The sequence below is a fragment of the Dermacentor albipictus genome, chromosome 1 (genome assembly GCF_038994185.2).
Source record: "Dermacentor albipictus isolate Rhodes 1998 colony chromosome 1, USDA_Dalb.pri_finalv2, whole genome shotgun sequence".
NCBI classification, from domain to species: domain Eukaryota; kingdom Metazoa; phylum Arthropoda; class Arachnida; order Ixodida; family Ixodidae; genus Dermacentor; species Dermacentor albipictus.
The window spans coordinates 61,484,824-61,499,309 of record NC_091821.1 but is presented as its reverse complement, the minus strand read 5'-3'; the positions used below and the strand labels follow the sequence as shown (position 1 = coordinate 61,499,309).

Below are 14,486 nucleotides of genomic sequence, written 5' to 3'. Positions count from 1 at the left end.
GTCCGCAAAGCGACATAGACTCCCAGTATACACACACCGTAACTGGTGCGCCCCGTTCGTTCTGGCCTGCTGCAGCCATGGGCAAATTGTGCTTGTGGCCTACCTCGGCCATGATTTGCTCAAAACGGAGACCAGCATATGTGCTTACATGGTTCGAAGTGTATGAAGTTGATAGCCGTATGGGTGGAAAAGCCCGCAAGAATGGCTGCCGAAGGTGATGCCCACAAAAGCGACTTGTCCACATTGCGACAAAGTGGGACACAAAGTGTGAGCCACACATAGCGGCCCCCGAAAGAAAATAAATGTGCAGGTTGGAAAGGAGTTAACGCTAAAATGCCGGGTAGTCCATGTCGCTGTGTTGGTTGCGGCAGCAGATGCCTGCGTCACCTGATTGCTTCGCAATGGAAGTTGCTCATCTTCAACGGCAACTGTTGGTTCAAACGGGTGCAAGGCTCTGTCCAATCTGTTTGTACCGCAGGTTGTCGCTCGTTACCAGACCACCACATGTGACAAAGGCAAGCATTATGCCTGTAAGATGGTTCGTAGCCAATGTATAATGTATTGTCTGAACCTCAAGCGGTGACTGATTGCCGTTTAATTTTGCTGTTATGTCACTTGGTTACGGTCGCAGTTTTATGTTTTTCGAATATTGCTGCCTGGTCGGTTGCACTGGGAAGCAGCCTCTCGAAATAAGAATTTGATCCTGCAGTCTGCACAGCGACATAGACTCCCAATTTACGCACACCGTGATTCGTGCTCCCCGTTCACCCTTTCCTGCTGCAGCCATGGGCAAATTGTGCCTCTGGCCTTTCTCGGCCGCGATTAGGCATGAACGGAGACCAGCATAAGTGCTTACATGGTCGGACGTGTATGAAGTTGGGTGGAAAGGCCCGCAAAAGTGGCCGATGAAGGTGATGCCCACGAAAGCGACTTGTCCATATTGAGACAATGTGGGACACCAAGTGTGAGCCACACATTAGCGGCCTCCAAAAGAAAAGAAACATGCAGGCTGGAAAGGAGTCAATGCTAAAATGATGGGTAGTCCATGTCGCTGTGTAGGCTGCGGCAGCAGATGCCTGCGTCACCCGACTGCTTTGTACTGCAAGTTGCTCATCTTTAACAGCGACTGTCGCCGCAAACAGGTGGGACACTCTGTCCAATCTGTTTCTGCTGCTGGTTGTTGCTCGTTAGTAGACCACCACGTGCGACGAAGTCGGGCACTACGCCTGTAGGTAGGCAGCTCAATGTACCCTAAGAGACCCGTGTATGTGAATGCTCACTGTTGCCATATGGTTCATCGCCAATGTATGATGTATTGTCTGAACCTCATGCGGTGACTGATTGCTGTTTAATTTTGCTGTTATGTCACTTGATTATGGTCGCAGTGTTATGTTTTTCGAATATTGCGGCCTGGTCGGTTCAACTGGGAAGCAGCCTCTCGAAGTAAGAATTTGATCCTGCAGTCTGCACAGCGACATAGACTCCCAATTTACGCACACCGTGATTCGTGCTCCCCATTCACCCTTTCCTGCTGCAGCCATGGACAAATTGTGCCTCTGGCCTTTCTCGGCCGCGATTAGGCATGAACGGAGACCAGCATAAGTGCTTACATGGTCGGACGTGTATGAAGTTGGGTGGAAAGGCCCGCAAAAGTGGCCGATGAAGGTGATGCCCACGAAAGCAACTTGTCCATATTGAGACAATGTGGGACACCAAGTGTGAGCCACACATTAGCGGCCTCCAAAAGAAAAGAAACATGCAGGCTGGAAAGGAGTCAATGCTAAAATGATGGGTAGTCCATGTCGCTGTGTAGGCTGCGGCAGCAGATGCCTGCGTCACCCGACTGCTTTGCACTGCAAGTTGCTAATCTTTAACAGCGACTGTCGCCGCAAACAGGTGGGACACTCTGTCCAATCTGTTTCTGCTGCTGGTTGTTGCTCGTTAGTAGATCACCACGTGCGACGAAGTCGGGCACTACGCCTGTAGGTAGGCAGCTCAATGTACCCTAAGAGACCCGTGTATGTGAATGCTCACTGTTGCCATATGGTTCGTCGCCAATGTATGATGTATTGTCTGAACCTCATGCGGTGACTGATTGCTGTTTAATTTTGCTGTTATGTCACTTGATTATGGTCGCAGTGTTATGTTTTTCGAATATTGCGGCCTGGTCGGTTGAACTGGGAAGCAGCCTCTCGAAGTAAGAATTTGATCCTGCAGTCTGCACAGCGACATAGACTCCCAATTTATGCACACCGTGATTCGTGCTCCCCATTCACCCTTTCCTGCTGCAGCCATGGGCAAATTGTGCCTCTGGCCTTTCTCGGCCGCGATTAGGCATGAACGGAGACCAGCATAAGTGCTTACATGGTCGGACCTGTATGAAGTTGGGTGGAAAGGCCCGCAAAAGTGGCTGATGAAGGTGATGCCCACGAAAGCGACTTGTCCATATTGAGACAATGTGGGACACCAAGTGTGAGCCACACATTAGCGGCCTCCAAAAGAAAGAAACATGCAGGCTGGAAAGGTGTCAATGCTAAAATGATGGGTAGTCCATGTCACTGTGTAGGCTGCGGCAGCAGATGCCTGCGTCACCCGACTGCTTTGCACTGCAAATTGCTCATCTTTAACAGCGACTGTCGCCGCAAACAGGTGGGACACTCTGTCCAATCTGTTTCTGCTGCTGGTTGTTGCTCGTTAGTAGACCACCACGTGCGACGAAGTCGGGCACTACGCCTGCAGGTAGGCAGCTCAATGTACCCTAAGAGACCCGTGTATGTGAATGCTCACTGTTGCCATATAGTTCGTCGCCAATGTATAACGTATTGTCTGAACCTCATGCGGTGACTGATTGCTGTTTAATTTTGCTGTTATGTCACTTGGTTATGGTCGCAGTGTTATGTTTTTAGAATATTGCGGCCTGGTCGGTTGCACTGGGAAGCAGTCTCTCGAAGTAAGCATTCGCTCCTGCAGCCTGCACAGCGACAGACTCCCAATTTTCATGCACCGTGATTCGTGCTCCCCGTTCGCGCTTTCCTGCTGCAGCAATGGGCATATTGTGCCTCTGGCCTTTCTCGGCCGCGATTAGGCATGAACGGAGACCAGCATACGTGCTTACATAGTCCGATGCGTATGAAGTTGATAGCTACATGGGTGGAAAGGCCCGCAATAGTAGCTGATGGAGGCGATGCCCACGAAAGCGACTTGTCCATAGCGAGACAATGTGAGACACCAAGTGTGAGCCACACATTAGCGGCCCCCGAAAGAAAAGAAACGTGCAGGTTGGAAAGGAGTGAACGGCTAAAATCTGGGGTAGCCCATGTCGCTGTGTAGGCTGCGGCAGCAGATGCCTGCGTCTCCCGATTGCTTCGCAATGCAATTTGGGCATTTTTAACGGCGACTGTCGCTGCAAATAAGTGGCACACTCTGTCCAATATGTTTCCGCTGCTGGTTCTTGCTCGTTAACCTGACCGCCACGTGCGACGACGACGGTGAGCCGTTTACGAGCTCGCGTCAATGATTCCAGCGTATCTCGACATGCAAATTTTATTTCTGCTATTGCACGAGAATGTACACTGCTTTTCTTCTGCCAATAAAGTCGCGCGTTCTGTTCACTCACTTGTGGCTTGTTTGTATGGGCGTCAGTAGAGGCTCTTGGCAATTAGAACGCACCAGCTAAGCGGCAGCGAAGGCATTGAGGCATGCCGCATAGCCTGCAGGGCAAGCACGGCACGTACCAGCGTACGCGACCGGCAAAAAACGGCCATATTCAATTTTGCGCTAAAAAAAAGTTTGCACTTCCGCTTCCGGATTGAGCAACGTCATCTGGCGTCCCCGAAAGTTAGTTCCATGCGCTGCCGCTGCTTATTTTCGAACCACTGCCAAAGGTACAGTTTCCCTTCTCTAAAGTTGTTCTTTATTCTATGGCTCGCACGCGACGCTTTGAAGTTGGTGAAAAGGTAATGATCCTGAAACCCTCGTTGAATAACCAACCTGAGGAAATGCCTGTCGACTTTCCAGAATTAACAGCAGTGACGGAGGCAAAAGACATTCACTAGACCATTAAATTGACAAGTTAGTTGGCGGAGTTGAATCCCGATCAAAGGGCCGAACTGAGGGAACTCGTGTTTGAATTTAAAGACGTATTTTCAGACACACCGGGCAGGACCACTGCGATCGTTCATGATATCGAGTTAACCTCGTCGGACACAGTTCGTTCGAAAGCTTATCGCGTTTCGCCTCGTCAACGTGAAGTCATGACCGCTGAAATAAACAAGATGTTAGAACTAGGTGTAATCGAGCCAGGAGAGAGTGACTATAGCTCGCCTCTCGGTCCCAGGAAAAGAGCCACGACCATGTATCGACTACCGCAGGCTCAATTTAATCACGATCGAAGGACCAGACTTATTCAATACCGCATATCGAGGAAAGGCTTGAGAAAGTGAGCAGTGCTAATTTAAGCTCTACGCTCGATTTAGACAGAGGTTATTGGCAGGTGCCGTTGACCGAGAGGGCAAGCAGGCTTGTGGCGTTTATTTCCCCGATGGGAACCTTTCGTCCGAAAGTCCTGAGCTTTGGATTGAAGAATGCGCCGTATTGCTTCTCTAGCCTTATGGACCAGGTGCTACGAGGAAAGGAGGACTTTGCACTTCCGTATCTCGATGACATAGCAACCTTTATTCATCATGGGCCGACCATATGCAACACCTGCGAACCGTGCTGTGTCTTATCTAGGTCATGTAATAGGGCAAGGTCATCGTCGGCCTTCCGAGGTTCAACTGACCGCCATAGACAACTTCCCGTAACCACGTACCAAGCGGGACATCAGATCATTCCTTGGCTTGGCAGGTTATTACCAAAGATATATCCCGCGGTATTCCGAGATTGCGAGTCCTTTAACGGATGCTCTCAGAAAAACAGAAGCACAAACGGTGAAATGGGATGACGCAAAAGAAAAAGCTTTTAGTAGGCTGAAGAAAGCATTAACAAGTCAGCCAGTGTTGAACGCGCCCGACTACTCTAAGCCATTCATTCTTCAGTGTGATACCAGTGACATGGGTATGGGGGTGGTGCTCTGTCAAAAGAGAGATGACGAGAACAAACACCCTGTACTAGTGCGCCAGTAGAAAGCTTTCAGTTCGTGAGGAAGCATACAGTGCATCAGATAAGGAATGAGCCTGCGTAGTATGGGCGGTGCAGAAGCTAGCTTGCTATATCGCTGGTTCAAGGTTCGCCATGCATAGAGACTGACCACTGTCCCCTCACATTGCTGCAGTCCATGTCTACGATAAACGCTCGTCTTTTGCGCTGGAGCTTGGCTCTTCAACAGTGCACCTTCGATATTCGCTACAAGAAGAGTAAGCTTAACGCCAATGCCGATGGTTTGAGTCGTTGCCCCTAGAGTAACGAAAACCTCATGCTCATCCGGGTTTCCGTGGCATTTTTACGTCACGTTTTTCCGAATTCATACGTTTTCCGAAGTGAAGCCGATTGTTAGCTGATTTTATTACCACGTCTTAACGCTTCGAAGAAATGGCTGTTTTTAGTGTTCAGGGAGGGGAGGACGCGCGTAGGTAATAGGAAAGGTGTCGCGGGTTTTCTTTTTTTAAAGCCGGGTGTGTGTTGGGGGAGAGTGGCCTTGTGCTCGCTGCTTTGTGGTTGAGGGTCCGACACTGTTTTGGGGTGGTTGCTCACCCACGCAGGAGACGAAAAGTTGCGAGACCTGCTTGCAAGACCAATTTCACAGGACCGGACCAGGGAGAAAAGTCACACGAGCGCCACGAAGACTAATGACCACTCCCAGGAATCTACCTGCTACGAACTAAGGGTTCGTCACCTCTAAGGGGAATTCTGCTACCGAAACGCCGATCCCTCGTACAGCGGCTGCTGGCCCCTACATTTCGGGATCTTCCTCCCCCGCCGGAGATGCTGTTAGAGTTGGCGTCTGGCACCGCGTGCAGAGAAGAATTTCAACCGACCTTCTTCCACCAGACTTCGTCGAAATGAAGCGTGACTTCCTAATTCGCCATGACCGTTTCGAGTGTCTGCCGGAAGCCCTGCAGCGTACAGGCCTCTTATATGAGTGTGGGTGTGCGAGTTGAGAGACCCTTTCCTTGAATTGGACCTAGAGGAGAACTTCCACGAACCCGCAACGCGCAGAAGAGACGGACAGGCGTCTACAATTCCAGGTGGCGTGACGAACTCCTCTCTGCAGCAAGCTCGGTATAACCAGAGGAGGCGGGGCCCCCCTTTCTGTGCCGGTCACGTGACGTCGACGGAGGTAAGATACCGCCCACGATTGTAGAGAGCCTATTTAAGATGCTCTGAAATATACTTTTACTCACTTCATGCTCTTCTCATTCTTTCACCTACCTTTGAATAAACCGTGCAAGTTTCGCACTAGAAATCGTCTCGCCCTTGCTTGGTCGCCATGGTCTACCGGATGCCTGAAGCCCGCCGACAACGCCACGCTACCCAACAAGTAACGTCGGTCGATCTTCGATAGGCAGGCGTCGCTACAACTCGCATGTCAAAAAAAAGTTTTCTTTGCCTGATTCAAGTTAGCAGATTTACAGGCTGCCCCAAAATGGGGCATTTATATTGAATGACAGCTAGGAACTTGTTCAGCAGAACTGATTAGCACCCGTACGCGTGCATTAATTCTCTCAGGAACTGGCGCGCCTCTGGGCAACAGCCACGACTCTCCAGCAGGACAATCATTCGGGATAAGATTCGATCCTCACTTGCATCGGCCCCTCATCTTCGAGACTTCAAAAGTGCCGTTATGCGTTACATTGGAACGGAAACGGCTATTCGATAATTTTAATAGTGAATGCTGAAGTCGAATACGATCTGAATAGCAATACCATTCGATTAGACTATATGTTTCTGCTTCATTTCGCCTGCTGGCACATTGAAGGAGATCGCCAGACAAGCGACGGAGATTAAATTGCTAGACTTCCCGGTCTCCTCCATTCAGTCTGAGTACATAGGCAATATCATTTCCCTAACATTGTTGATCATATTAACGTCCAGTAATTGCCTTGATATGTTGCTTTTCTCGGAAAGTCGATTGGTTCACCTGGGCCCACTGCAGCTTTTAGAACAAACACGCTTATTCCGGTAGGCAGTTTTCACTTTTTCAATCAGTGCATTTTGAATATTTGATCATTTCTCTCTTACATACATGTCGTGGATATACATCTCTATGTACCCTTAGATTTACCTAGTGCATTGGTCATCTGTATCTCTTCGCGCCACGCAGTTAATAAACCTGGCTTATTTCACTATGTTACTGTTTCCTTTGATCATTGTCCCTGATCAACATTCCACGAACAAGAAGCGCGCATAAAATGACGCGATATCAATAAAATTTTCTTATGTAGCTTCATGTTGCAAGTAGGCGGCTTCTTTGGCAAAAATTGTGTTACCTTTAGAAAACAATGGTAAAAATAGCAGTTCCCCTGGATAAAACTACAATTTGTACCGACCGAGAAGAGTCGCGGGCGCACCAAGGCAAGTAAAACCATAAAAAAAATTTCCTGCACAGACTTTCTGCGTGAAAAACTGGACGTCCACCAAAAGCCAACATTGGGGAAGCAGCTCCTTGCTGCTGCCGGCAGGCGGCGACACAAGTTTGTGCCAGGGTCACGTAGTAAGACACTATTTAGGAGGTGAAACTCCCGTCAGCGCGAGCGAGCGCGGAGGTCACAATTGTTGTATGCGCCGACGGGGCCGTATACAGTGGCGGCGCCATGCGGCAAAAAAAAAAAGTGCAGCGCCCGGGCAGGCGGCTCCGGTAAAGCTTTAGCTCCGGCGCGCTCTCAACGGCGGTAATTTCTTTCCAGGCCACCAGCACGATAACGGCTCCGCGGGCTTGTGACCTTTTGTGGTCGCCGCGCGCAAACAGCGGAGTTTCCACTCCTAAATGTTTCTTGCCCCGTGGCCAGGGTCGGCTTTTCAGACGCCATTGTTCCCATAAGCGAAAACAGTTTCTCATTTTTGTCTTAAAAAAAACAGGCGAATAATCGTGCCAAGTGTTATACTAAACGAAGTCGACAACAAAATGCCATCGTTCTGGAAAATTTGAGCAAGAACAGTGCAGCGATGAGTGCAAAATCTTTGTTTTTTTTTTGAACACGCACAGCCAAATCTTCAGGACCCTGCATACTCTCTTTGCTCGGACAATGCCTCCGGTTTCGCGTTTCCCCAGATGTGAAAGGGAGAAGCCGCAAAATAAGTAAACCTCTGCACTCAGTGTTTTATTAACATATTTAACTGTTGCTAATAAGGTGTTTATGTTTTGTTTTCCCCAGCCTAAACTAATGTGGATTAGAACGCGGGACTCTTTTCAGATGCGCTCTCACTTGTGCGCGCTTTGCCTCCGTAGCTTTCCCTTCATGGCCAGAGAAAGTTGTCCACGAGTATAGCAGACGACCCACTTGACGACAACGGCAAAACTGAAGACGTCATGTTGTATAACGCATGCCTCAAATGTGTATACGTAGCACATTGGCGTCAATGTAAATTTGCAGTTGAAATAAATCACCATTATAAGAGCGTACGTGTGCAATCTGTCTCAATGCCCGTAGCAAAATTACGTTGAATCTGCCGCGAAGCAAGTCTCCGCCCCAATCCACAGTGACTCTAAATCCAGTTCGCTCGCAGCGCCCTTGCAAAATTTTTCCACATGCAGCGCCTCAGCGGGAGAGAGCCGCAAACAAGCGCAAGCGAGAACTGACGCGAGCAGATGAGAGTACGAAACGAGCAATCTGGCCGAGACCAGATACGAGTACACATCAAGCGGCCCGGCGGGTTCACATGGTTCGCACGACACTCGTTTCCCGCGCCCCCGTCACTGAAGGGGCCACTCTCATTGGTCTCGGCCGTTCGCGGCTCGTATCTTTCATCTCCCACTCCACGTTCGCTCTTTCATTTTTTGCTATGCTGGTTCGCTCGGTTAGGCCGCCGACACTCGCCGCAGGAACAGGCGCCTAAAAGCTGCGCTCTAAAACGTGGGTCATTCATGTGCATATGTGCCGCTTTTCAGCGAACCTCTTTGATGCCAACTTTCCTAAGAGCCACTCGTCAATGAACTTCTTTGACGTCAACTTGGGTCACTATGTATGTGCCTATGGTATGCGCCATGGGGCATAGCAGACTTCACTGCGGAGCCGCCACACCCAGAGGCAAGCGCAAGAGAGGAGCCCGGGGTCAGCACAAGTCTCAGACATGACGCATTCGGCTATTCGCATACTTGGATAGTCATCGTAGATGAGTGAGTGAGATAACTTTATTTGGAATCCAGCAAGTGGGAGGCCCCGGGCCTGGGGCCACCTAGATGGCCTCTGGGAACTGTTGCTCCTGTACAGCCTCCATGGCTCGCTGGACAGCCCAAAGTTTATCTTGGAGTTCCGAGTTGAGCAGCACAGCCAATCACCGCGCTCGCAGATTTTCCGGGGAGACTGCCATTTTATCTTGATATATTCTACATCCCCACATGTTGACGGGTGGTTCCAGAAGACTTGCATAGCTTGCATACATCGCTCTCGTACATCTCGGGGTAGGAAGTCTTTAGCTGCATGGGACTCATATAAGTTTGTTTGTAATCGCCTCCAAGTAACGGACTCAGCTCTGTTCAGTTTAGTGTGAGACGGTGGTAATATTCGCCTCCGATTTTGATAGAATTTGGTAATATTGCTAAATCTTGTTAATCTGTCTTTTTCTCTCCAGATCTCCTCCTCTGTGTTCTCCTGACCAATGGAAGTCACTCCCTGCTCAGCTCGGCGAGCAAGACCTTGAACTTCAGGATGTGCTACCTCATTGGGGTAGATTGCGGGAATGTCTGTCTGAATTTTTTTTCCTCGGCGTTTGGGGAATTTTGCAGAGGAAATTTACTTCTCCTGGAAAGTGTCAATTGTCGGCAATTTTACTATTATTATTAAGTATTGTTATTATTACTATTAGTTATTAAGAATGTTGGAGGGAAACGCACAAAATTGTGTAATGTTGGCAATTAGTTTCTCCATCACCACAGCACTGCAGCTCATTGCTTTGGCTATGACGTGGTATTTTACCTCAGGGATGGGCTTGAGTTCCCCATGCACCCTCTTCACCGGGCTGAAGTTCCTGTGATTTTTTTTTTAATACTTAAGGAACCTATAACAAAGGTACAAGATTTACAGCTGTGCAACAAGGTGAAGACAATGTCGCAGGGGCCACTAAACAGCTATAATTGAGCTCTAGAGTTGCTTCGAACAGTGGGGAAAAGGTTGGACAAGTGTATTGACTCTGTTTTGAAAGCAACTCGTTTTCCTTTTTTTGTGGGGGGGTCTCGACCCACGAATTGACGACCGGATTGGTGAAAAACCTGTCACCGAAACTGTTCCAGGAAGATAAAGCGCTTCTGCTTGCAGATATGAAGCTTTTCTTGAATTGTAAACTTTATGAGTGCATTCTGTGCATTCTCAGCAACTGTTTCATCATCAATCAACGGAGTAGAATCTGCGAAAGTACACAGCTCTCCGCATTCTCTACAAGCACATCTGCCCGTCTTTCCGTCAATTCCTGCTTCCTACCACGGCCATCCACTTCTTCGCATGTCACTTTCCCGGCACTCGTAACACGCAGAACTTTTGGGTTTGGTTCTGTAGCCCAGTACATTCGACGGTCTCCCTGCAAACATGTCGGAAGTGCACTATCGGCGTATCAAACTGAATACCACCTCGCGTGTACCCATGATTGACACGTCACCTATCTTGCAGGGACTTGTTACAACTTACCCGTTACAAAGTGTGCACCACAAACTCATACGATGAAGCTCAATGCATCAAAATTAATATGCTCTATCCGTGCAAGCCACAAGCTGCGCTGTCTTGCACTCAGGTTCGCATGTTCACATTGGTATTCCACGACTTTCGGCTGGCTAAAAAGTTTGCGGTGTGTTCACATAAGTTTAACCGGGTAGGTACGGTGCCCATTCTTAATTTTAATAAAAAAATATATATTTTGCCTAGCAATACGAAATAAATCTTAGTGTTGCGAGAAAAATAAATCTGTTTTCACAAAAAAAAATATGGAAGCAGCCGGTCAGTCATAAGTGCTTTTTGTGAATTGTGCCGAATCTGCATTTTGATCAGCTCCCAAAGAAACTGTGTTGTGGCTATGGTTCTAAACATATCCAGTAGTACAGTACGAGTCAATAGCACTGATTCTAATTATTACAAAGTAAGACTGCTATGATGGGGAGAAAAAGATGGTAAAAATGGAAATTGCACAATATTGGCCAAAGTCGAGACTTTTTTTTCTCTGTATCTGTGAGGAGCACAGTTTTCACATTTTCTCAGCCTGCCATGAAAGTTGTTGAAATTTGAAGCAAACATCTTTGCCCTAGATTGCACTGAAAATTCACAAGAAGTGCTCAAGTTTAAACCTGTTGTTAAATTAGCACTACTTTTAAAAATATCTTTAAAAGAAAAGGCCATCATCGAGTTTCTTAAAAATTTCCCAAATTGAGTTTATTGAACTAAACTAATGTAATCTGGAAAAACATGTTGCATCATTTGTTTTCTTTCGGAATTACAAAGCGATAAATTTGACGAAGAAACAGTACCGCCGCTGCGACATAGGGTGTCCGTACGTGCTCATGGTTGCAGGTTCCTTTCTTTTGAGAGATAAAAATGTTCCAGGACGGTTCACAATGCGAGGATTGACAAAACAGAAAATTTTGGGGTGATAACACTTGGCGCATTATTGAACAGAAATCGCAAAATCAGTTCATGGGTGCAGCAACAAAACGTTGGGGCATTGTCACATGGTTTGGAGCGCTTGCTCCAAGAGGAGTTGCATGACCCCTTCAATTTAAATATTCCATTACCTACACTGACGTTCTTAAGTTAAGGCTCAAATGTGTTGGAAATCTCTACCATGTGCACTTATATAAAGGACACACTGCTTCAGGATAGTGTGCCACAGTGTCAGCCATAATGTCAAGGTTTCTATTGCAAATATAGCTGTAATGGAAAACTACTTCTTTTTTTTAGCTCCTGCTGCACACAGCTTCTTTAACCTATGGCAGCGCACACCTGCTGCTAACCACGAGGAAAAACCTTAATTAACATGAGATTACACATCACCCTTCTTTCTACACAATTAAGGCTAACACAAAGCCAGAACTGCTGAAAACACTTTATTTAGTAGTGCTCACTAGAGAGAGGAGTCTATGACAGCACTCATCTCCATTAAAAAAGAGAAAATCTCCAAAATCCATGCAAAAAATGTGTGTGGCATTTGTTAAGTAGACAGGAAAACGTGGCACACTGTGTATGGTTTATACAACATCCTTGTCTTATGGCACAAAACAATGCCTTCATAAATAGTGACAATGGCAATAGGTGGTCTCCCTTTGAGAGACTGTGCTTCAAACTGAGCACGAGCAACACACCTTGCAATGTGCCAAGAACAGGATAACAAAAAAAAAAACCACCAATGTGAAGGGCAAGTAAATATAATGCCTCTACTATTAGGTACAATGCCCTTTTTTAACCAACCTGAGCAAGCATGCAAGAAAACAACTCGGAAAAAACTCAGGCCACGCTCGGTGCAGTGAAAGATGTGCTTGTAGTGAAAACAACATGAATGCAGGTGCATCCTGAATCAGCCACCTTTTTTGACATTAAAGCGACTAGGCTTACACTATTCAACTGTTTTCCCCCTAAAGTTAACAGAAGAAGCTGTCTAATAAGAGACTTACCTGACAATGTCTGCAATCGCTAGAACCTTCAAACTAGAGCTAGTATGACTTACCCATTCTAGACAATCAGAAGAAGAAAAAAAGAATATTTGGGGAAAGCAACAATTAACAGATACAAAAGGTCAGTGAATCAAGGTGGGTGACCTCCTTAGGAAGTGAGCAATTACATCCTGCCTATTCAAAATGAGATTTAAAAAAAAAAAAAACGCGAACAAGAAATAAAAAGGGTAATTCTGCTGGGAGTTACACACTCGCTTAAAAAAACTAAAAACCTTAAAAACTAGCAACCTCAAATGCCTGGCATATATTGTTCAATGCCTGAACAAGCTAACAGATAAAGGGGACCTGCATAACTTCGTCAGTTGTAGGCTCTGATACCAAATGATTTACCACCTTATAGTGAAGCTAGTACAAACTGCATCAGTTCACTGGCACATCACGGTATTACACATCGACATCACACACACACACACAAAAGAAAAGGGGCACAGAGAAAAACGAATAAATGCAAAAAAGAAAAAAAAAACATTCCATTTCAGGACAGAAAGCACTGGACATATGTTAAACACAGGGTGGGAAAACTCAAGGTCAAAATAGCATCACTAAACGAATATGTGCTGTTGGATAAGTGGCTTACAGAGAATGCATTGTTTATAATAAAACAACAAATGACCCTGCATGCAAGCAAGAAAAATGGATGTTGTCCAACTTTCAGAAAATGGCTATTGAACTCACTATGGGCACTTGTAACATGGGCAGCACCTCCAAAGCTGCAATGAGTATTTTACACAGAGCACCTTACACCTTCCTCAATGGTGATGTCAAGTGAGTGGGGCTGGCAATGCGAGTAAGAGAAGAACCGAAGGTGCTTAGGAACCAGTATACATACAAAAACATTCCCTACAAATGAGAGCACTCAGCTTCGTGCTCAGCAGCAAACTCATTTGAGAGTTCTTCTTAGGTCTGGTGACCATAATGAAAATTGCATCATGCTGAAACTGCTTTTTCACTGTCTGCATATGCAATGATATGAACAGCAGTTGTACTTTTGGCAGTGATCTATATGTGAAAGATAAGGAAGTGGCAAGGAGTTTTTGTAATTTCAAAACATAAACAAAAGCATTTTTCCCAACTTGTTTTGTGCTTGACTTTCACATTGCCATGTGTGGCATGGGCTCAGTGTTGCTGTAGCAGAATTTCACTGTGCATAAAATATACAAATGCAGCCACACCTTATAGGCAGACTGAGGCTCAATCATCACTGAAGTCACTTGCCTACTCTTGATGTAGAAACAACTTTTAAAGATATATGTCAAAGCACTTCTGCGCATGCTGATCTTTTGGAGTACATAATACCAAGCCATACATATTACTCTGTTCATTCTCAAGAAATAAACCGTTCGAGTGACAGGCTTGATACCAATTCACTAGGCAAGGTGACAGACTTATGCACCAGAATCATGGAAGGACAATGTGTTCACGTGAAAGAGGCTCAAAGAAAAAGAACAAGACAGCAGTAAGGAGTATTTGGCACAACAGATTGATGGTCACGTGAACAATGCTCATGCAACATAAAAAGGCCTGGATGTGAGTACAAAAGTGCAACTAAGTTGACAACTTTCAGGAACTTGACAGAATATGACTATCTACACTGACATGACCAAAGGCAAGTTTACTGGATGAGAATGAATGCACACACACACAAGAAAAAAAAAAAGAAACAGTTCGCCAAGCTAAA

General features: G+C 46.6%; 1 long non-coding RNA gene across 1 annotated transcript; it reads left to right on the top strand.

Moving 5' to 3' along the window:
- The first annotated feature begins 3,889 nt into the window (after positions 1-3,889).
- On the top strand, positions 3,890-12,684 carry LOC135918363 (uncharacterized). Its single transcript, XR_010569638.1, has 3 exons — positions 3,890-3,956; positions 5,700-6,277; positions 9,730-12,684. It is a non-coding gene; the product is annotated as an uncharacterized lncRNA (long non-coding RNA).
- The last annotated feature ends 1,802 nt before the right edge of the window (positions 12,685-14,486 follow it).